The sequence below is a fragment of the Apium graveolens genome, chromosome 4 (genome assembly GCF_009905375.1).
Source record: "Apium graveolens cultivar Ventura chromosome 4, ASM990537v1, whole genome shotgun sequence".
Classification (NCBI taxonomy): Eukaryota; Viridiplantae; Streptophyta; class Magnoliopsida; order Apiales; family Apiaceae; genus Apium; species Apium graveolens.
This window is the reverse complement of record NC_133650.1, coordinates 33,899,055-33,922,105: the sequence shown is the minus strand read 5'-3', so window position 1 is coordinate 33,922,105 and position 23,051 is coordinate 33,899,055. Positions and strand designations below refer to the sequence as shown.

Below are 23,051 nucleotides of genomic sequence, written 5' to 3'. Positions count from 1 at the left end.
AATAAATTCTTTTACTTCTATATGAAGGATTAAGCTTTCGAAGATAGAAGCAGCTGAAAAAGGATAATAAAATTGTGACAGTATTCGGGATGGAAACACATTCGTGATACTAAGGTTGATGTGGTTATTAAAAGGTTATAGAACACTAACGAGCAAAAGTATAACCAGTATAATATTAGGAACGGAAGGTGATAGCGATTACGAACTGGAAAAGAATGGGTATTGAGAAGCAAAAGCTATAATGATTAGAAGCTATGATGAGAGTCTGTGTAATAAACTTGAAAGAATTTGGAATGATCACTTAACGCGGATTAAGTTATCTTACGACAATAGATCATATGTCTGTATTGAGATATCGCCTTATGAGATCCTTGAGGGAAGACAATGTCGATTTCCCTTATGATTAGGATGAAGTTGTAGAGCGCAAGATGCTCGGACCCGCAGTAGTCCAAAGGACCAAGGATATAATAGATCTAATCAGAGGACGGCTGGTAGTAGCCCAAGATGGACATAAGAAGTATGTTGATTTGACACGAAAGGACAAAGAATAGGAAGTAGGGGACCTAGTGTTGTTAAAGGTATCCCCTTGGAAACCCTTGGAAAGGATTGATGAGATTCGGAAAGAAAGGAAAGTTAAGTCCACAATTTGTCGGACCCTTGGATATATTAAGAAGTATTGGGAAGTTAGCATATGAGCTAGCCCTACCCCCGAACCTGTAGCAAGTTCATAACGTGTTCCACGTATCAATGTTAAGGAAGTGTAGTTCGGATGCTAGACAAATAGGGGCATATGAGCGCATAGACATGCAACCAGACGTAACCTATATGGAGCAACCAGGAAGGGTATAGATTAAGAAGGAACGAGTGCTTAGGAGAAGGGTTATCAAACTAGTCAGAGTTTGATGGTAGAACCATAATGTGGGAAAATTTACTCAAGAATTAGAAAGTGCAATGCTAAGAGAGTATCCCTATTCATTTTCTATCTGATTCCGGGACGGAATCCTTTTAAGGAGGGGAGACTGTAATAACCCCAATTTTTGGGAAATTTTTGAAACCCTTATCAATATTGTTTTTGCTGAATGAGAAAACTTTTCATGCCACACTATGTAGGGGTTCTGATATGGATATTCTGAGATTTTATTAGTACTTTATATGGGATATAAGTGTATGTAAAGATCGTCAGAATCCAAATCCGAACACTTTGATTTTTCCCGGAAATCCACTAGATACGGAAAGAATTGAGAAAAAGGTAACAGGATAAAAAGGATTTAAATTAAAGGATTATAAGAGAGGATCATAAAAAGGAATATAATGTATTGAGATAGGTTAAGGGAACCTAAGTAATAAGATCCCGGGTATGATCCCTCAAACGATAAACGAAAACGAAAGTTAAGCGAACCGTATAACAGATCAGCGGTCATTAGGCAAACGATTAGGAAGTTAAGCAAAGGGATTAGAGGGAGTGATGTCACCCAACCAATGAGAGGAGGAAAAAGAGGGAAAGATGACATCACAACATGACATAGGCATGACATGGGAAGGAAGGAGATGTGGTGGCTTTTTAACCACACAAATTCAAGGGCAACAAGGTAATTGACTAAATCAAACACAAAAACAAATCAACCAAGCCAAGCAAAATCATTTTTCATCAAAATCAAAAAGAAACCTAGGCTTGTTCTTGAGAGCTCTCGGCTTTTTACTATTCAAAAGGCAAGAAATTTCAAAAATTCAAGATCCAAGCTTCCTAAATTGGTGAGTTAATTCCCTAATCATCTTCATGCTTAGTTAGGGCTATATCATGAGTTTAAGCCATCAATTCCTTCTCCATCTTCTTCATTTAATCAAAGAAGAAGACTATGAATAGTGTTTTCAAGTTTTTAACTTGAAAATTTTCTTGTTTTTCTTGAAGATCCAAGCATTCCTAAGACTTCTCAAAGCTTCTTAAGGCTTCTTAGCTCCTCCCACCACTTCAAGGAAGGTATATCATCTCCAAAACCTAGATTCCTATGTATTATAAGATGATTTTGATTAGTAGGATGATATTGTAGCTTGATGTTGGTGATTTAGAGTTTGGGATTGAAATGGTATTGAATCGGATTGGTAAATGTTGTTGTTTTGATTAAAAGATTGTAGTATAGTTAAATTCAAGCTTAGGCATAAGTATGAATGTTAAAATTGAATTGGTTGGGGTTGTTATGATGTGATAAGGATGGATGTTGGTTGTATGTTGGATTGAGGTTGAATTGGGTTGGTTTTGAATGGTTTAAAATTGGGAAATCGCGTAAACATAGCCGTCGTAACGTCCGATTTTCTTTAGACTGTTTTTGTGCATAACATTAGGACCCGAGAACCCCCTGCTAGATTTTGACCATTTCCATGTTTAGATAGCTCATGTTACGAGCTTCGTTTTGATATGTAGTTCGTTCGATTCCGATGCACGGTTTAGGAGAAACGACCGTTTCAAGTAACGGCGTTTCGCGAACGAAACTTTTCCCCTCGCCTTACTTTGAAACATAGGTTAAAGACCAAAAAGGACTAATTGAAGTATGAAACATTTATGGTAAGTGTGTTAGGCAGTTGGTAAGACACTCGCAAAGGAATCGCCTTAAAAATCGTAAAGGTTAAATTATTAAAAATGGTGGAGCCGAGGGTACTCGAGTGACTTAAGTGAATCAGTAAGCGTAAAATAAGCGTTAGAGTCTAAGTTAGTTAAAGTATAGATTTACAAGTGACTTTGGTTTAATTCCAACTTACTTGTTGTTTATAGGTTACCAAACTCGTCCCGAGCCATTCGTAACCCCCAGTCGCTCAGGCAAGTTTTCTACCCGTTATAACTGTTGTGGTGATGAATATATGTATTTGAATTATCTTGCGATAGATGCATGTTGGTTAATTAGCAAATGTTGCAATATATTGAAGCATGCTGCTATGGTATATATATATGCATGCCTGTTTCGCATTCTTTCCATATATATATCTGTTGATTCAGTTGATAATACCTATGCTAGAGGATAGCGGTAATTTGCATATACCCTTAGTACAGGGACCCAAAGGTGAAAATATTTTCTAAAACCGGGAGTCGAGGATCCCGAGTAGATTTTGTATATATGGATATATATATATACTTATATATATATGGTCATAGTTTCAAAACTATTAATCGAATAAGGTTTATTCGATAACTTTAACTTTATTTTATTATTGAATATTATTTCGAATATTATTCGAAGGCGTATGACTCCTTTATATTTAATGAATATTATTTTGAATATTCATTCGAGGACTTATGACTCCTTTTATTTTATTATCTGAATATTATTTGAATATTCATTCAAGAGGGCTTATGACTCTTTTATATTATTTATTGAATATTATTTGAATATTCTTTCGAGGGCTTATGACTCAGTTTATATTATTTAATGAATATTATTTGAATATTCATTTGAGGATCTATGACTCCGATTATTTTGCTGAGATATATTCTTTATTTTATTAAAGAATAAGGTGTCAATAATCAAACTTATTTTCGATTATTCAAATAAAGATAGTACTTTCATATAAGTATATCTTTGGTTATTTAATACTCGTTTCAAGTATAAGTTTTAATACTTCTACTTCAATTATTTTTATAAAGATTATTCTTTATGGGAATATTATTTAAATAATAATATTCAGTCATTTTCTAAATATTCTGGGGACTGATTTACTTCATTAAATCAGCTTTACTCCAAACACTCTATAAGGTGTTTTCGAGTCTTCAAAATGATTTTTAAAAGTTAGAGCGGATCCCAAAACTCATTTTTATATTTAAGATCTTCCTTTTTAAGGGGGATTTAAATACTCGCTCAAAACCTGAGGGATCCGGCTCTGTGGTGTATTTTATATTCGCAACACGGTTGCAGTTTTGGTAAATGAATTGATTACTTACCCAACGTTCGGGAAGTAAGTCCATCTATTGAGTCGGCATAAGCAACATGGGCTCAGTGGGCGTCCATGATAGTGTAAGTGGCTCAGTGGGAGTCCATCAAATGCATAAGTGGCTGAGTGGCAGTCCAGCATAAGGTCCTATTGAGACCAGGGTGATGACCAGTGGGGAATTCGTCCATCTACTAGTAGAAAAGGTTACTTATTGGTATCTTTGCCTGATCAGCGAGATACCTGGTTTATGCCAAAATTCTTTTCCTTTCCAAATTAATTGGATATTGCAACTCTGTTCATACTTTACATGACAAAGGTTTTCAGGAAATGTATAAAGAAAATGTATATGTGGATATATATATATATATCAGAACTTAATGAAGTATATCCTAACTTCATTTCCTTTAATAATATTTCAAAGATTGAATCTATTCAAGTCTTATCTTGTGGTCTCATCAGTGGGATGAACTTTTGAAATTAATTATAACTTGAACGGTGGTAGTTCAAGTAGTATTTGGAAAAGATATAAGTATATTGGAGTATCTTGTAACTTCATCTTTTAAACTTATATATAGTTAATAATTGTCTTATGAATGACAAAGATTTTCAGAAAAACATTGAGACAAGGTTAGATATATTAGATCACCTTGCAACGATACTTTTTATACAGTTATAAACTGGAACTTTGTGTATATTATGCATGGAAGAGGACTTCCAAGTTTTTGAAAAGTATATATGTATATATATATATACTAACTATTTTGTGACTTCATCGCATTAAAATATCAAACTTGGTTCATTTCTTTTGACCGAGACTTTCATGAGTACTATGAGAAGGCTCATGTATTATTAATCATTATACATATTATTTTGGTGGGCTTGCTGCTCACCCTTGCTTTCTTCTTTCATCACACAACATCAGATAGATAAGATGAACAGGACCAAGCTCCCAATTCGCAAGCGGATAGGAAACGTTCCGCAGCTTTCTGGAAGCGTTGAGGCCGCTGTAGCTGAGGTAGAAATTACCAATAGGCTAAGTTTTCAACTAATAATGTACCAGACTCATGTATATTATGAATTGTAATAATGGCAAAGAAATGTAAATTATCCAGAAAACCTTTTAAGGTGTATTGACATATAATTGTGGAATAAAACAACTTGTGATTATTTTTGGATATTCATCTCTGAGACTGTAACTTGTGGTATGTGTGTGTATATTATGGGGTCACAGTAAAGAGTAGTTGATGGTTTAATAAGATTGGGTGTTGTTAAGGGAAGTGGAACTCGTGACAACCCGGATCCCCGACCCCGGATTTGGGGGTGTTACAGTTCCCAACGCCTGGGTGAGATCATGTGCAAACCTGCTATGGATGTCATGCATTGCATCCATCTTCCTAGCTAAATGCCTATATTGTGTCGTACTCAAACCGACACTGCCCTGTGCTTCCTCCTGTTGCTGCTACTACTGCGATCCCGAAGGACCAGCCTCATCTCCCAACTGAGCACTCCAAGGGCTCGACGGGCCTGCGAAGTCCCACCAGCATATGTCTGATCCTCCGGCCTGCCACCTGGCACCTAGTCATAAGAATATCCAAGCCCCTTAGGACCGGGCTTCCCACCATACCACTCCGTCATATTCAACAATATTGAACTATCAATCGGGGCACTCGGGAGCTGCAGCTGCTCATGTGCGGGCCAATGAACACCAACTGCCATACACAACTTTGTCATAATGGACGCATAGGTTATCGAACCCGTAATACTCCCTCGTAAAAATCTCATAATACCCTGATGAATCACCATCCCAAGATCCATATAGTCTCCCTGCAGAATGCCCCACAACAAACGTGCACGCTCCACAGTAACATCATGCACATGAGAAGATGGCATGATGTTAGCACAAATAAAAGAATTCCATGCACGTGCAAACCTTGTCATGAACGATGCGGGAAAAGTGGCATACTCGTTCCTGCCCTTCTTGAACTTCCAATGAGTCTCAGGAACACACAGGGTAGCAATAATCAAATCCAAGTTAAACTCCTCCGGAGTCTTCTGATTTCAGTTCTCCTGATCTGGCCTCCTCTTGAGCTGCTCAATCACCCTACGAATAGCCTCAGCACTGTACTCCACCATCATCCTCCTAACCACCGTGAAACCATTTTTCTCTGCCTTAGCATTGGCGTAGAACTCACGTACCACAATCATGGGCACAGCAGCGGGTATCTCATAAAAAGTAACCCAGCCCATCTCCAAGATCATATCCAACAACTTACCATCTTTCCCCGATGGCAGAAAACCACGCTCCTTGGCTATAGGCTTCGAAAGCAGCCTCACATACTCCGCCTCAGCCTCGAGAGTTAAAAGTCTAAGCCACACACCACCTGCACTCAAAGAATCAGTGGTGCTGCTGCTTACTTAGGTTTGCTATCTTTTTGGCGCCATTAAGATTGAACAAGATTGAGAGAAGAGAAGTTTGTAAGAGGGATTTGTGTGTTTGAGTGTTTGAGAAGTGATGAAGAAGTATGTGTATAAGTGTATGTATATATAGGAGATTGGGAGAGAATAGTGATAAGTGGATTTCATATCCACCTGGAACGCTTTATTACAAGCTTAAATTGGTGTTTTGGACTCAAGTTGTTTGTATTTTGATGTATTTTTGTGTTATTGCATTTCACGTATCAGTTAAATGAAGAAAAGAGCTTTTTAAAAAAATATGATGAAACGTGATCAGATTTGGAAGCTGAGCCCATTGTCATGTTGTAGAGAATCTTGTTAGCTTCGCGTGGGTAGTTGAATTGCCTAATTCTGAAGAGTAGAACTTAAGTTATAGCCAAAGTAAGATTCATCAGAATTTTCCAGAAAGGCTGCAGGCGTGCCGCGCGGCCGCGTGCTGATGCGCGGCTGAATTCGCTGATTTCACTGAAAAAGCCTTTTTTGAGTGGAATTTGATGATTTTAAGGGTCCAGGCCCAATATGGGGTTATATATACTTAAAAAAAGGGTTTTCATCATCTGGGAAGATTGGGAGATCAAGGAGAAGACCTAGAAGCACAAAACAACTCCGAAAAAAAAGATCTTATTTTCAACTTGTGATTCTTTGAATTAGTTGTAACTTTGGATGCTCGTTTTTGTTCTTGTTGAACCTAGATCTCGTTTATTCGTACTTTAATTATTATTCAGTTTATTAAGACCTTGTTTATACCATGCTTTCATTGGAACCCATGGTGACGAGGAGTTCAATTATGGGCTAATCGTTATCATGGGATTCTAGCGGATTTACTTATGAATTTTAATAGTTAATTGTTTTGATATCTTGGTATGTGGTGATTGTATGATATCCTAGTATTGGTTGTGCTTATTCATCTTATGTGCATAGCTAACATATAAGATAGCGTGTTAATCTTTATTGAAGCGACGGTGAATATCGAGGTTTAGAACTTGCCATGCTAGCATAAGTTCATGTATTGTATGCATGATTAGTGGGTAAATCTAACCATTTTACTTGCCCTATGTAATCAGTATGGATAACTTATGCTTAAACCATTATGTTGTCAAATTATATAGACATATAGGGTCTCAATATAATTGGTGCCTATTCAGCTTCTATCTCTTTTTGTGGATATCTGGTAGAATGGTACTCGTGCAACGAAAGTTGGCGTTTATCAGTTTCGTGTTATATGATTAGTGTCATCACCATCACATGCTAACAATGACTTTGAATCAAGTAGTAATGAAGTTAGAATCCCATGTTTGTCATATATATTAATTCAACCTCAATTCTCTTAGTTACTGTTATTTAGTATAATCTCTTAGTTTAATAAAAACCCAATTCGTTATTTGTCTTAGCATTGAGCGATAACCATACATTGTTGCATAGGTGCATAAATTGAACTTAACCTAAACAAGTCTTTGTGGGAATGAATCTGATTTATATCTTATACTACTTGCGAACGCATATACTTGTGTGAATATTAGCGCGTGTTTTCGCCCTAACAAGTTTTTGGCACCGCTGACGGGGACTCAGTGTTAATTGTTTAGTTTATGTGCTTATCATCAGTGGTCGTTAAAGTTCACTGACTTGGACTCTTTTACTTTCACGGTATACTTGTTGTGTTTCAGGTACTCATTACAATGGGAGACCCAGTAGCACGAACAAAATCCTTGATGGATTTTTCTCAACCCAAGATCAATGTGGCATAATTCAATTGGTACAGAATTCAATCCAGTTTGGGGGTTCTTTAACGGAAGATCCCAATATGCACATTAGGGATTTTATTGAGATCCGCGACACCTTCAAGTTCAACGGTGTTTCTGAAGATGCTGTGAAGCTGAGACTTTTTCCATTCTCTCTGAGGGACAAGGCTAAGAGCTGGTTACACTCTCTACCAGCTGGTTCAATTACTATTTGGGAGGATCTTGCTCAGAAATTTCTTACTAAATTCTTCACTATGGCGAAGACATCTGCAATGAGGAATGCTCTTACTCAATTTGTGCAGCAAACGGGAGAATCTTTGTGTGAAGCTTGGGAGCGCTACAAGGAGATTCTTAGGAAGTGTCCTCATCATGGAATGCCTGATTGAATGGTCATCAATTACTTCTATAATGGTCTGGGAGCACAGTCCAGACACATGCTCGATCCAGCATCAGGCGGAGCATTATGGGCGAAGACCTATGAGGAAGCTTATGATCTAATTGAACTGATGGCTGCTAATGAATATCAGTATCCAACCCAGAGATGTCCACACGGCAAGGTAGCAGGAGTTCTTGAAGTGGATACAGCTACGACTATCACTACTCAACTAAAGGCGTTGTCTATGAAGATCGATTCTCTGGCTAACTATGGTGTTAAGCAAATAATTAGTGTTTGTGGGCTGTGTGTTTGTAAGCTATGTGCAGGTCCGTATGTGATGGAGCAATGCGCTATATCTAGTGACTCAGCTCAGTTTGTGAGCAACTTTCAGAGATCGCAGCAACCAGTTCCAGACACTTATCATCCTGACAACTGAAATCATCCTAACTTCAGCTGGAGCAACAATCAGAATGCGATGCAACAGCCGTTCCCGCAGTTTGGAAATAAGCTATTCAACCCTCCTGGTTTTCAGCAACAAATTACACCAAAATAACAAACTCATGGTGCATGTCTATATTCGAATGAAAAATCTAAATTGGAGGAGTTGCGGCTTATGTGCCAAAGCCAGGCTGTTTCTATCTAGAATCTGGAGAACCAGATAGGACAAATTTCTAACACCTTATTGAATCGACTACCAGGAACGCTTTCGAGTGATACAGAAGTTCCAGGTAAGAGAGAAGCATAAGAGTAGGTTAAGGCAATTACATTGAGGTTTGGGAAGGTTGAAAGCCCTGAAAAATCTCAAGTTCCAGAATCTGAAGTTTTGGCTGAAGAAGAAGTGCAGAAGGAAGTGGAAGTGGAACCAATGAAGACTACTGTTGAGCACACTCCTCCTGAGGGTAATACAGGGGAGAAATAGATCTATTCTCCACCTCCTTTTCCTAAGAGGTTGTAGAAGAAAAAGTTGGATAAGCAGTTTGAGAAGTTTTTAGAGGTGTTCAAGAAACTTCATATCAAGATACCTTTCGCTGAAGCTCTTGAACAGATGCCTAGCTATGCGAGGATTATTAAAGGTATTCTCTCTCGGAAAGTGAAGCTCGATGACTTAGAGACCATTGCTCTAACGGAGGAATGCAGTGTTGTGCTGCAACAGAAGTTGCCTCCGAAGCTTAAAGATCCTGGAAGCTTCACTAATCCTTGTACCATCAGAAACTTATCATTCGACAAATGTTTATGTGATTTAGGAGCTAACATCAATCTGATGCCCTTATCTATCTTCAAGAAGCTTGGTCTGCCTGATCCGAAACCAACATACATGTCATTGTAACTAGCTGACCATTCCATCACTTATCTACGAGGTATAGTGGAGGATGTCTTGGTCAAGATGGATAAACTCTTCTTCCCTGCTAACTTTGTAATTCTTGATTTTGAGGAAGATAAGAAGATTCCCATCATCTTGGGAAGACCATTCTTGGCTACTGGCCGAACTATGATCGATGTGCAAAAAGGAGAGCTTTCGATGAAGGTTCACGATCAAAAGGTCACTTTTAATGTGTTCAAGGAAATAAAGTTACCTACAGCTAAAGAGGAGTGTTTTAAAGTAGAGCAACTGCAGGTTTTGAATGTACCTCCGTGGAAGAGGAAGTTAGATATGCCATTCGATTCTCTTGGGTTAGCAGAGCTAAAAATTTCTCAAGAGCGTCTCGAGCCGTCTACTGAAGATGTTTCCATACTTGAGCTTCACCCATTACCAGATCACTTGAGTTATTCATTCTTAGGTGCACCCCATGATAAGGGGTTGGGATATATTTTTGATGATGAAGAGAGTGGATGGACGGATATTCTTGTGCCTATAGAGGGTTCTTCTCATGTGCAACAGGTAGTTAATAGGACTGGTGTTGGTGATGCCTAGTATAGAAGATTGAGTAGGCGTCTAGAGGCCATACATGTCATCCACCGATATTTTTCTGAAGATTTGACACACACTTTCGGTACTGTTGTTCTAGACACTGGTGGCGAGGTTGATTGGCCACCTGATCGTCCACCGGATGAGGGTGACTCTTCCGCTAATTAGGTATGCCTGAAATCCTTATTATTACCTTCAATGAGGACATTGAAAATTTTAAGTTTGGGGGTGATAATGTAAGGATTAGTTGTGTGTGTCCATATATATTTATATAGATTCATATTGCATGTTTAGTTGCAGTTCATTCATATTTTTGCATAATTGTTCATTTAGGACATATTTGTTTATTGTTATGTGATTTTATATAGTGGCATTTGCATGCATATTTAGCATGATCCCTTAAGATGAACTATAATATTTGATAAGTTGATGTTGATTTGAGTGTGGTGATGAGGAATAGAGGGATGTTTAAGTCCTAATGAATTGATTTGCATGGCAGAAACAAATATTTTCACAAAGTCTTATAGGATTGCTTTTGATCTAGATCATGATCATACTTGTGTGTTGTTGAGATTTAATCACTTGGTTATATTTAAAATTTGTGATATTCTCGTAATGACGTAAAAACACTGAATTTTTTTATCTGGAGAAAAACTTGGATTTCATTGCTAGTTGTTGTAAGGCTATGCGTCAAATGGCTAGTAGACGGCTCATATTTTTATGAGTAGTCTAGGGTTGAATGAGATGGAGCGAAACACACTCATTCAGAAATTATTGAAAAAAAAAGAAAAAAGAAAAAAGTGAAAATAAAAGTATGTGCTTATGCATAATTGATCAAGAGTGAGCTCTTTAATACTCGAGTTATTAAGTTCTAGGGGACTTTGTGCCTAGTGACCTAAGGCTTTTATAGTCTGGGATCCGCTAACCTAACGCTCGCTACATTGGTATTATTTCATAAGTCTTTTGGGACCTCATTCATTGCACGGTCAAATAAGCATCTTTGTTATGTGTTCAATAATAGTGTGAATCCTTGTATAACTCTAGTAGAAAGGAGGTGTTGTGAGTCATAATGTGTTTATTGTCTATTCTGTTTATAAATTTTGATTATTTCGATGATAGATAAGTTATGGTTATTGGGCTAGTATCGAGAGATATCTATTAAGCATTCCACACACGCATGTTTCTGGTTTGTGAGTTGGTTTGTGGGATTTATTTGAACTCTGTTTTAAGTCATTGCATTCTTAGAGGCATTGGCTTATTCATTTGGTTATGGTTATTCTAAGGGGATCGATTGCATTATCATTTAGTTGCATTCACGTAATTGCATTCATGTATTAGGTTTATTTTGTAGTTTTGAGTCAGTTTATGCTTGAGGACAAACATCGATTCAAGTTTAGGCGTGTGATAAGTGGATTTTATATCCACTTATAACGCTTTATTACAAGCTTAAATTGGTGTTTTGGACTCAAGTTGTTGGTATTTTGATATGTTTTTGTGTAATTGCATTTCAGGTATCAGTTAAATGAAGAAATGATCTTTTAAGGAAAATATGATGAAAAGTGATCAGTATTGGATCCAAGGCCATTGTCAAGTTGTAGAGAATCTTGTCAGCTTCGCGTGGGTAGTTGAATCGCCTAATTCTAATGAGAAGAACTCAAGGTATGGCCAAAATAAGATTCATCGCCTGCTAGGAGGCGCCCGCCTGCTGGTGCCGCGCAGCCTCATGCTGATGCACGGCTGACTTCGCTGATTTCGCTGAAAAAGCCTTTTTTGAGTTGAATTTGACGATTTTAAGGGTCCAGGTCCAGTATGGGCTTATATATAATTAAAAAAAGGGTTTTCATCATCTGGGAATATTGGGAGATCAAGGAGAAGACCTAGAAGCACAAAACAACTCCGAAAAAGAAGATCTTGTTTTTAACTTGTGATTCTTTGAATTAGTTGTAACTTTGGATGCTCGTTTTCATTCTTGTTGAACCTAGATCTCGTTTATTCGTACTTTAATTATTATTCTGTTTATTAAGACCTTGTTTATACCATGCTTTCATTGGAACCCATGGTGACGATGAGTTCAATTATGGGCTAACCTTTATCATGGGATTCTAGCAGATTTACTGATGGATTTTAATAGTTAATTGTTTTGATATCTTGGTATGTGGTGATTGTATGATATCCTAGTATTGGTTGTGCTTATTCGTCTTATGTGCGCAGCTAAAATATAAGATAGCGTGTTAATCTCTATTGAAGCGATAGTGAATATAGAGGTTTAGAACTTGCCATGCTAGCATAGGTTCATATATTGTATGCATGATTAGTGGGTAACTCTAACCGTTTTACTTGCCCTATGTAATCATTATGGATAACTTGTGCTTAAACCGTTATGTTGTAAAATTCTATAGACATATAGGGTCTCAATATAATTGGTTCCTATTCAGCTTCTATCTCTTTTATGGATGTCTGGTAGAATGGTACTCGTGCAACGAAAGTTGGCGTTTATCAGTTTCGTGTTATATGATTAGTGTCATCACCATCACATACTAAGGTTAAGAACAATGACTTTGAATGAAGTAGTAATGAAGTTAGAATCCCATGTTTGTCATATATATTAATTCAACATCATTTCTCTTAGTTAATGTTATTTAGTATAATATCTTAGTTTAATAAAAACCCAATTTGTTATTTGTCTTAGCATTGAGCGATAACCATCCATTGTTGCATAGGTGTATACATTGAACTTAATCTAAACCAGTCTCTGTGGGAACGAATCTGATTTATATCTTATACTACTTATGAACGTGTATACTTGCGTGAATATTAGCACGTGTTTTTGCCCTAACAAATAGGTTATGGAAGAGGAGTGGGAATTGATTATGGGAATAATGGGAATAATGGGTTTTATTTGGAGAGGGAAATTTGGGATATGGGTGAGTAAAATTCAGGTGGAAATTGATTTTGCATTAAAATCCCCGAATTTCTCTTTATTCTGACTTATATTTTTTCGCAAATAGTAACCCAGCGTGGCTGCCCCTCCTGGCAGCACGGGCGCGCCGTGCTACTGGAAAACCAGTGTAGTCGCGCTGCATGCCAGCGCGGGCGTGCCGTGCTACTGACTTTTTAGTGCGGCCGCCCTGCTTCTTAGCGCGGGTGCGCCGTGCTACTGTAGTTGGCACTGAATTTTTCTATTTTTCTGATTTTTTTTTGTGTTTTTCTCCTTTCTTTCTTCTTCCTCTATCTACTAATGTACAACAAACTTGGGTTGCCTCCCAAGAAGTGCTTTTTTTACGTCGTTAGCTTGACTTAGAATCTCGAGATCAAGTAGATAATAGAACGGCACTAACCACCTCACGGTTTGCCGTATCCCCATAGTAGTGCTTCAACCTCTGGCCATTTACTTTGAATGCTTGGCCTATATCATTCTCAAAAATCTCCACAGCTCCATGCGGAAACACAATTTTGATTATAAAAGACCCGGACCATCTCGACTTCAATTTACTAGGAAAAAGACGGATATGAGAGTTAACTAATAGAACTTGTTTCCCCGACACAAATGATTTGAGCACTAGACCCATTTCGTGCCACCTCTTGACTTTCTCCTTATACATTTTGTTGTTTTCATACACTTAAAGCCGAAATTCGTCGAGTTCATACAATTGAAGCATTCTTTTCTTACTAGCTGCATCCAAATCAAGGTTCAACTTCTTCAAAGCCCAATACGGTTTATGCTCGAGCTCCACAACCAAATGACACCCCTTACCATAAATTAACTGAAATGGCGACATGCCAAGTGGAGTCTTGTATGCTGTTGTATATTCCCAAACAGCTTCATCAAACTTCAAAGACCAATCCTTCATTAACGGACACACAATTTTCTCTAGAATACGCTTGATTTCTCTGTTAGACACCTTAGCTTGACCATTCTGAGGATGGTAGGCTGTAGCAATGTGATGATTCACATTATACCTTTGCAACATAGCAGTGAACTTGCAATTGCAAAAATGTGATCCCTCGTCACTGATTATGACTCTTGGAGTCCCAAATCGTGTGAATATCTGCTTATGAATAAAATTAAGCACCATCTTCACATCATTTGTCATCAAAGCCTTAACTTCAACCCATTTTGACACATAATCGACTGCCAACAAGATATACTGATTATTGTAAGATGAGATAAACGGCCCCATGAAGTCGATTCCCCAAACATCAAAAACCTCAACCTCGAGAAGCATATTAAGAGGCATCTCATCCCTCTTGGACATATTACCCACACGCTGGCATCGATCACACTTTAAAACAAAGTGATGCGTATCCTTAAACAATGTAGGCCAGAAAAATCCCGCTTGAAGGACACGAGTTGCTGTCTTCTCTCCACCATAGTGGCCTCCATAAACAGTCGAATGACAGTCTCGCAAGATCACCCCATTTCGTTGTACGGAATACATCTCCTGATGATTTGGTCAGCTCCTTGCCTAAACAAATATGGCTCATCTCACATGTTCCACTTCACCTCATGAAGAAACTTCTTCCTTTGAGCGTCCAACAAGTCTGGAGGCATGATATTACTCAATAGGTAGTTCACAATGTCTACAAACCATGGTTCTTTCTCTTGCACTCCAAACAGCTGCTCGTCAGGAAAAGACTCATTTATCAATGTCTTACCTTGTGAAGTTGCATTTGGATCTTCCAAACGAGAGAGATGATCAACGACTTCATTCTCAGTACCTTTTATGTCCTTGATCTCTAATTCAAATTCCTGAAGCAAAAAAACCCATCTAATCAATCTAAGCTTCAAGTCCTTCTTCGAGACAAGATATTGAATCGCAGCGTGATCAGTGAAAACTGTCACCTTCGTCCTAAGCAAATAAGATCGAAACTTCTCAAAACTGTAGACGATGGCCAAAAGTTCTTTCTCCGTAGTAGTATAATTCAGTTGAGCACCATTGAGGGTCTTACTAGCATAGTAGACCACATGAAATATGTTGTTCTTTCTCTGCCCAAGAACTACTCCAACTGCATAGTCACTTGTATCGCACATCATCTCAAAAGGTTCATTTCAATCAGGTGCAGTTATGACAGGTGTGGTGATTAAACTCTTCATCAAGAACTCAAATGTAGATAGGCACTTGTCATCAAACTTGAACGGGACATCCTTCTCCAGAAGATTGCATAAGGGTTGAGAGATTTTAGAGAAGTCCTTGATGAACCACCTATAGAAACCCGCATGACCAAGAAAGCTGCGAACTCCCTTAACAAAAATTGGTGGAGGAAGATTTTCAATGACCCTCACCTTGGATTTTTCCACCTCAAGACCTTTACTAGAGACCTTGTGACCAAGAATAATGTCCTGTCGCACCATAAAGTGACATTTCTCCCAGTTGAGAACCAGATTGGTCTCAACACACCTTTTAAGAACGTAGCCAAGATTTTGCAAGCACTCATCAAAAGAATCACCAAATACAGAGAAATCATCCATAAACACCTCCACATTCTGACCAATCATGTCGGAGAATATAGCCATCATGCATCTCTGAAATGTGGCAGGCGCTCCACACAAACCAAAATAAACTCTTCTGAAGGCGAAAGTACCAAATGGACACGTGAATGTAGTCTTTTTCTTGATCCTCTAGAGCGATGCAAATTGATTATAGCCCAAATAGCCATTCAGAAGACAATAGTACTCATGCCCAGCCAGTCTATCAAGCATCTGATCAATAAAAGGAAGAGGGAAGTGATCCTTTCTCGTGGCCTTGTTCAGCTTCCTGTAGTCCATGCAAACTCTCCACCCCGTGACTGTTCGAGTAGGAATGAGCTCATTCTTCTCATTAGCAACAACAGTGATACCTCCTTTCTTTGGCACACATTGAACTCAACTCACCCAAAAACTGTCAGAAATGGGATAGATGATCCCTGCATCTAGCCAGTTGAGAATTTCCTTCTTTACAACTTCTTTCATGATCGAATTGAGCCTTCTCTGTTGCTCAATAATAGGCTTGCTACCTTCCTCTAGCAGAATTTTATGCATGCAATAAGAAGGGTTGATTCCCTTAATATCTACTATAGTCCATCCAAATGCTGACTTAAACTCTCTCAGAATTCTTAAGAGTTTTTTCTCATCACTACCTGAAAGGTCAGATGCAATAATTTCAAGCAAAGTAGATGCATCACCTAAAAAAACATACCTTAAGTGTTCAGGCAATGGTTTAAGCTCAAGAGTAGAACTTCCTCAATAGTTGGCTTGAGGTGCTTTGGAGATTTGTTCAGCTTCTCCATTCCAGGAGATTCAAAAGGCATATCCATCTTCCGCTTCTAGGGAGAAGCATTCAGATATTGCAATTGCCTATCACCTTCATCATCCTCATTATCTGAATTCCCTAACAAGGCATTTTCTAAGGCATCTGACCTTAGCAATTGATCAAGTTTTGAAGTAACCACAGAATCATCCAACTCTACCTTTAAGCACTCCTCATTTTCCGTAGGGAATTTCATGGCATTGAACACATTAAAAGTTACATCCTGATCCAGCACTCGCATGGTGAGCTCACCCTTTTGCACATCAATCAAGGTTCATCCAGTAGCTAGGAATGGCCTTCCCAAGATTATCGGAATCTTCTTATCCTCCTCAAAATCAAGAATTACAAAATCAGCAGGAAATATGAGTTTATCCACCTTAACCAAGACATCATCCACAATGCCTCGTGGATATATAATAAAACAGTCGGCGAACTGTAAGGTCATATAAGTTGGCTTTGGATTAGGTAAGTCCAACTTCTTGAAGATTGACAAGGGCATCGGATTGATGCTAGCTCCCAAGTCACATAAGCACTTCTCAAATGACATTTTTCAATGGTGCAAGGAATAGTGGAGCTTAAAGATCCTTAAGCTTCGGAGGCAACTTCTATTGCAGCATAGCACTACATTCCTCCGTGAGAGCAACGGTCTCTAAGTCATCAAGCTTCACTTCTGAGAAAGTATACCTTTCATAAACTTCGCATAACTAGGCATCTGTTCAAGAGCTTCAACAAAAGGTTTGTTGATGTGAAGTTTCTTGAACACTTCCCGAAACTTCTCAAACTGCTTATCTAGCTTTTTCTTCTAAAACCCCTCTTAGGAAAGGGAGGTAGAGTATAGATATATTTCTCCCCTATGTTACCCTCGGGAGGAGTGTGTTCAGCAGTAGTCTTACTTGGTTCCACTTCTGCTTTCTTCTACCCTTCTTCTTCTTCAGCCACAGCTTCTTCGTCCAAAACTTGAGAGTGTTCGGGATTTGCAACCTTCCCAGACCTCAATGTAATTTCCTTTACCTGCTCCTTAGGTTCCCTCTTTCCTGGCACTTCAGTGTTACTAGGGAGTGTACTAGTTTGATAATTTAGCAAGGCATTGGAAATTTTTCCAATTTGATTTTCCAAGGTCTGAATAGAAACCGTTTGGCTATTGCACATGAGCCTCAACTCCTCTAATTCAGATCTTTCATTAGACAGTTGTAGCTAGAGTTGTTACCTTGGTACATATTATGGTTGCTGAAACCAGGGGGTTGTACTGCTTTGCTGGATACTGCTGATAAGGCTACTGAACCGCATTCTGGGTGTTGCTCCAACTAAAGTTAGGATGATTGCGGTTGTTAGGATGATAGGTGGCTGGCACAGGCTGCTACGACCTCTGAAAGTTGCTCACGAACTGAGCTGATTCACTAGAAATAGCATACTGCTCCGTTTCATGCGCTCCAGCACAAAGCTCACAGAAGCTAGTGATCTGATTAACTCAAAAATTAACCAAAGAATCCACCTTCATCGTCAAAGCCATAAGCTGAGCAGCTATAGCAGTAGCTGCATCTAACTCCAGAATTCCTGCTACCTTGCCCTGAGATAGTCTCTGAGTAGGATTCTGGTATTCATTTGCAACCATCAGTTCAATCAATTCATAAGCTTCATCTTAGCTTTTAGCCTACAAGGCTCCTCCTGATGCTTCATCGAGCATGGGTCTAGAAGTAGCACCCAAACCATTATAGAAGTAGTTAATGATCATCCAGTCAAGCATCCCATGGTGAGGACACTTTCTAAGCATCTCCTTGTAGCGATCCCAAGCCTCACATAAAGATTCTCAAGATTGCTGAGGAAATTGAGTAAGTGCGTTTCTGATCACTACAGTCTTCGCCATAGGAAAGAATTTAGTTAAGAACTTTTGAGCAAGATCCTCCCATTTGGTGATAGACCCCGGTGGTAGAGAATATAACTAGCACTTAGCTTTATCCCGCCGAGAGAATGGGAAAATCCTCAACTTAATAGCATCTTTAGAAACTCCATTGAACTTGAAAGTCTCGCAGATCTCGATGAAATTTCGGATGTGCATGTTGGGGTCTTCTATCGGAGAACCCCCAAACTGAACTGCGTTCTGTATCATCTGAATCGTGCTCGACTTGATTTCAAATGTATTAGCCGAGATGGCTGGTCGAACAATGCTAGACTGAATATCATTTATCTTCGGTTGAGAGTAATCCATCAAAGCCTTCAGATTCGCTTATGGTTCCCCTATTGCAATAAGAACCTCTTCTTCCTTCTCAACTAGGATTTCTTCTTCAACTTTCTCCTCGATAACTACTTCTTCCTTAGCTTGATCCAGTGTTCTCTTACGAGACCGAGAACACATACGCATACACGCTCGCTAGAGTACCTGAAACATGATAAGGAATTTAGTAAGTAACAATGTCTGAGTCACTAAACTTTAACTGTGACGCCCTCAAAACCCGAGGTCTAGATTTGGGGGTCACCTGCCACTAAATTATAATAAAATAATCACAGTGGAATAATATAATAAATACGACCCCTTTACCTGCACTGGATCGATCACAGGTTATAGTATGGAACAGGCACTAATACAAATCAAATGTTATTACAAACCATAAGTCTAATTAGTTTTACAGATTATTCAAATTTTATTACAAACCTCTAGACTATCCAAGCGTCCCAAAACAGTATACCTGGAATACACACCACTATTTACAAGCACTCGACTTCTGACCAAACCTGGATCTCAAGCCTGCTCTGGCTTAGCTGAAAGATTAGATTGATAAACAAGTATGAGCGAAAGAAATGCTCAGCAAGCAATATAAAATGTACTTGAAATGATAAACCACATTCTGATAATAACTGAACAAAAGGATAAAAGCAGTAATATTTGATCAATAATAAAGCTTCACAAGCTATCAACAATAAACGATAATTTTTAGATTGGAATCTAACTCCGACGGACGTACTATCACATGCTGATCAGCCCGTGTGATAGCACAAGGTCATGATTCATAGAAACATGTCCCCAAAATACGAGTACTCAAATAAAAAGGCAATATACCCACCTGTGGCAACAATGGTGTCATAATATTTCATACAACACATAGAAATAGCCCTCCGCTGGACCGTCCGTCCCGGTCACTTACGCATTCATCCAATCCATAAAACATTTTGATCAAAGGAGCCGAACCAAAGGACATCCTTAACCATATAACTCTCCATTTCTCATGGTCCAGAGTTATCTTAACAATTGATGGCGAAATAACTAGAACAATTAGTTATTCACTAACCTCAATTCAACGTTCCACTGTATAGAGTAATTTATAGCAAAATATAAAACGTTTAACCATTCTGAACTTAGAATAGTATGGAAATCGAAAGAATAAAGTTCAGAGTCAATATCAATTGAATGATAAATGAAGATATAGGTACTTGCATAATATGATTCGAAATAAACGTCACCTGAACAATAAGTGAAGTTAGTGGTACTTGCCTGGTATGCCCAATAACCTCTTACTATAACTCTGCTTATAGATGCTCGCTACTAACTCCGTCTAACACTTGACTGCACTCCTTGCTACTTGATTCTATAAACAAAATGACTATCTTAATTGACAGAACTAAACTCAATCGACGTAACTATACGTCTTGACATCTACCCGATCATATATAACTAAGCATGGCATTTTAAACTGTAAATAAATAGCATACATATCATGTAACACATAATCATAGCATTTGTATAACACGTAATCATATATTTCATATAACACATAAGTTAGTGAAAGGAATATGTCCTAAGTCCAATCATGTATTAGGATTTAGGAATAACTTTTATGTAATCTGTTTTGATTTCATTGATATTGATAAAGACTTGTTTTGTTTTTATTACGGGCTTTATCTATTTAAGTGTTTAAATAAGATATACCATAGTTTAGAGTAAAGCTTTTTATGGATTATGATGAGATCATAATAGTGAGACCTAAAAAGATGATAACTCTAAACTTAAATAGTTCCTGGTCATAGGATTACTAACTGGTAATTAATAATCCGCAAAGATCGGTACATACTATGCTTGCTTCATTATGAAGGATGTCTGTTCTCATAGACATTTGTGTGGTCACACTATAGCTAGTATGTAGGTGCTTATTATAGAATAAGTTCACTGAACATGACTCGCACAGCTGAACAACTGATGCAGTTCACTCACGTGTCAGCAGTTGTTCGCATAGTGATAGTTGTACAAGTATCCTTAGACTTGAGGTCATCATAGTCATCTTGTGAACACTGAACTATGCTTTGGTTTAGTTCTTAGTCTCCAGGGACAATTATTAGGGCTCTTCTGGGTATAGGAATTTGTACACGAAGATAGTGTATGATCAATAAAGGATCTACCCCTTCCAGTGAAGGAAGCGAATGTTCAAGGCTGATCCACTTATGCTAGTTCAGAAATCTCTGGCTAGACTGAATGAAATTAGAAAGGAGTTTCTAATTTACATAGAACTACGCATAATAAATGGTAAGCAAGTGATTGAATTAGATAGGCTTGACACGAGATCCATGCCTTGTATTTAATCGGGACATTGTAGGGTAGAAGGAGTTTATTGTACGGTAACTAATCACTCAATAGGTTCTTGGTATTCTAAGCAGTGAATTCATATTATCCGGATAGTCGCGATATGCTGAGAAGTATCCCTCACGATGTAGAATAAATGTGATTAATTAATTATATTTAATAAATTAGAGAATTTATATAAATAATGATAAAATAGTTTTATTATTATTTATTTCTACTACCGGCTTAATATTGAACCTACAGGGTCACACCATAAAAAGAGAATGATTTAATGGTGGAGGAATTAATTAATAATGGCTAAATAATTATTTATTTATGAAATAAATAATTAATTGGGAAATTTAATAATTGATTAAATGAGATTTTATTAATTATAAATTAATTAAGAAAAGTTCTTAATATTATTAATTAAAGGATTTAATTTTTGGAAATTAAATCAAGAGAGATAATTATTTCTAAAGTGTTTAGAAAAAGGATTAATGATTAAAAGGTGTTTTAATTATTAATGAGAAAAATAAATGGGAAAATAATAATAATATTTATGGGAAAATTTCAGCTGAAAATTTTGCCTATAAATACACTATTATAGACCCTAATTTTATTCTAACCCGAAAACCCAAAAAGTTTGGAAAACTCAATTCTCTCCACCTTCTTCCTCCTCCTTAACATCGTTTTCTTGGTGGATACCGGTGGAGTGCTTCACACTTGAGGAGCAACTGCTAAGGATCTCTGATCGTTGTCTCCGAATTATTTTAAAAGGTTAAATTCGATCCCTCGAATTTTTATTCACGATTTATATGCTTTTATTTGGATTTTGCATGTGTAAAAGTGTTTTTCCATGCCCCCGCTGCGTTAAAAATCCAACAGTTAGATCATTACAAGATACATCTCAGTGGGTTCAGAATGAAAATCAATTCAATATTAACATTTACCGATCAAATGCCGACTCAAATTGATACACAAATCAAATTACATTGCATTACAAAAGAAATTAGGGCTTAAAAGTATTTTTATTGGAAGCGCAATATTTTTCTGAGTTTGTACACGTTTGTTTCGTATTAAACGGACGAACGGTTTAATTATTATGAATAAAATAAGAAATAATTAGATTTAAATCAATTAATTAAAATATTAATTGATTTTTAAATACCAAAATATAATTTTTAAAACCTTAAAATAATTTTTAGAAATTATTTGAATCAATTATAAATAATTTACATTTATTTAACTATTTATAAATAAAATTAATTGATTAATTGATTTTTAATCAATTAATTAAATTCATAAATAATTAACTAAAATAAACTATAAATAATTAATCAAATTGTATTTTTGAAAATAATTAAAGAAAATAATTTTAGGAATTTAAAATAATTAAGAAAATAATTTTTTTAGAATTAAAAATAATAAGTAAACGATTTTTAAAATAAGAAAATGAATTTTTGAAATAAAGTAAAAAGAATTAAATCAGAAACAGGTTCTTGGTTTTTCTTTTAATTCTCTGAATTTTTAATAAAAAATGAAAAAAATAAAATTATGCAGCTATTTCTATTTACATAAAATTATACCCCCTAGAATTAATTAAGGGTGTTTTTATCCTTTAATTAAAATAATTAAGCCCCAAAATAATAATTACGGGGAATAATTTTAAAAATGATAAAATACAAAATTAATGTCAAAATTCCCCGAAAATTGTGAATAATTCGAAAATACAAAAATAATGGGTATTTGACATACGAATTATTTTATAAAAATAAAAACATCGATTTTGTGGGGTTTGACGTCCCGGTGGGGTCCCGGT

General features: G+C 37.1%; 2 non-coding genes across 2 annotated transcripts; one reads left to right on the top strand and one right to left on the bottom strand.

Annotated features, from left to right (window-relative positions):
* Window positions 1–8,380: 8,380 nt before the first annotated feature.
* Window positions 8,381–8,487, bottom strand: LOC141722536 (small nucleolar RNA R71). The gene has a single exon (XR_012575552.1). It is a non-coding gene; the product is annotated as a small nucleolar RNA R71 (small nucleolar RNA).
* Window positions 8,488–18,422: 9,935 nt separating this feature from the next.
* LOC141723126 (small nucleolar RNA R71) lies at window positions 18,423–18,529 on the top strand. Its single transcript, XR_012576117.1, has one exon. It is a non-coding gene; the product is annotated as a small nucleolar RNA R71 (small nucleolar RNA).
* The last annotated feature ends 4,522 nt before the right edge of the window (window positions 18,530–23,051 follow it).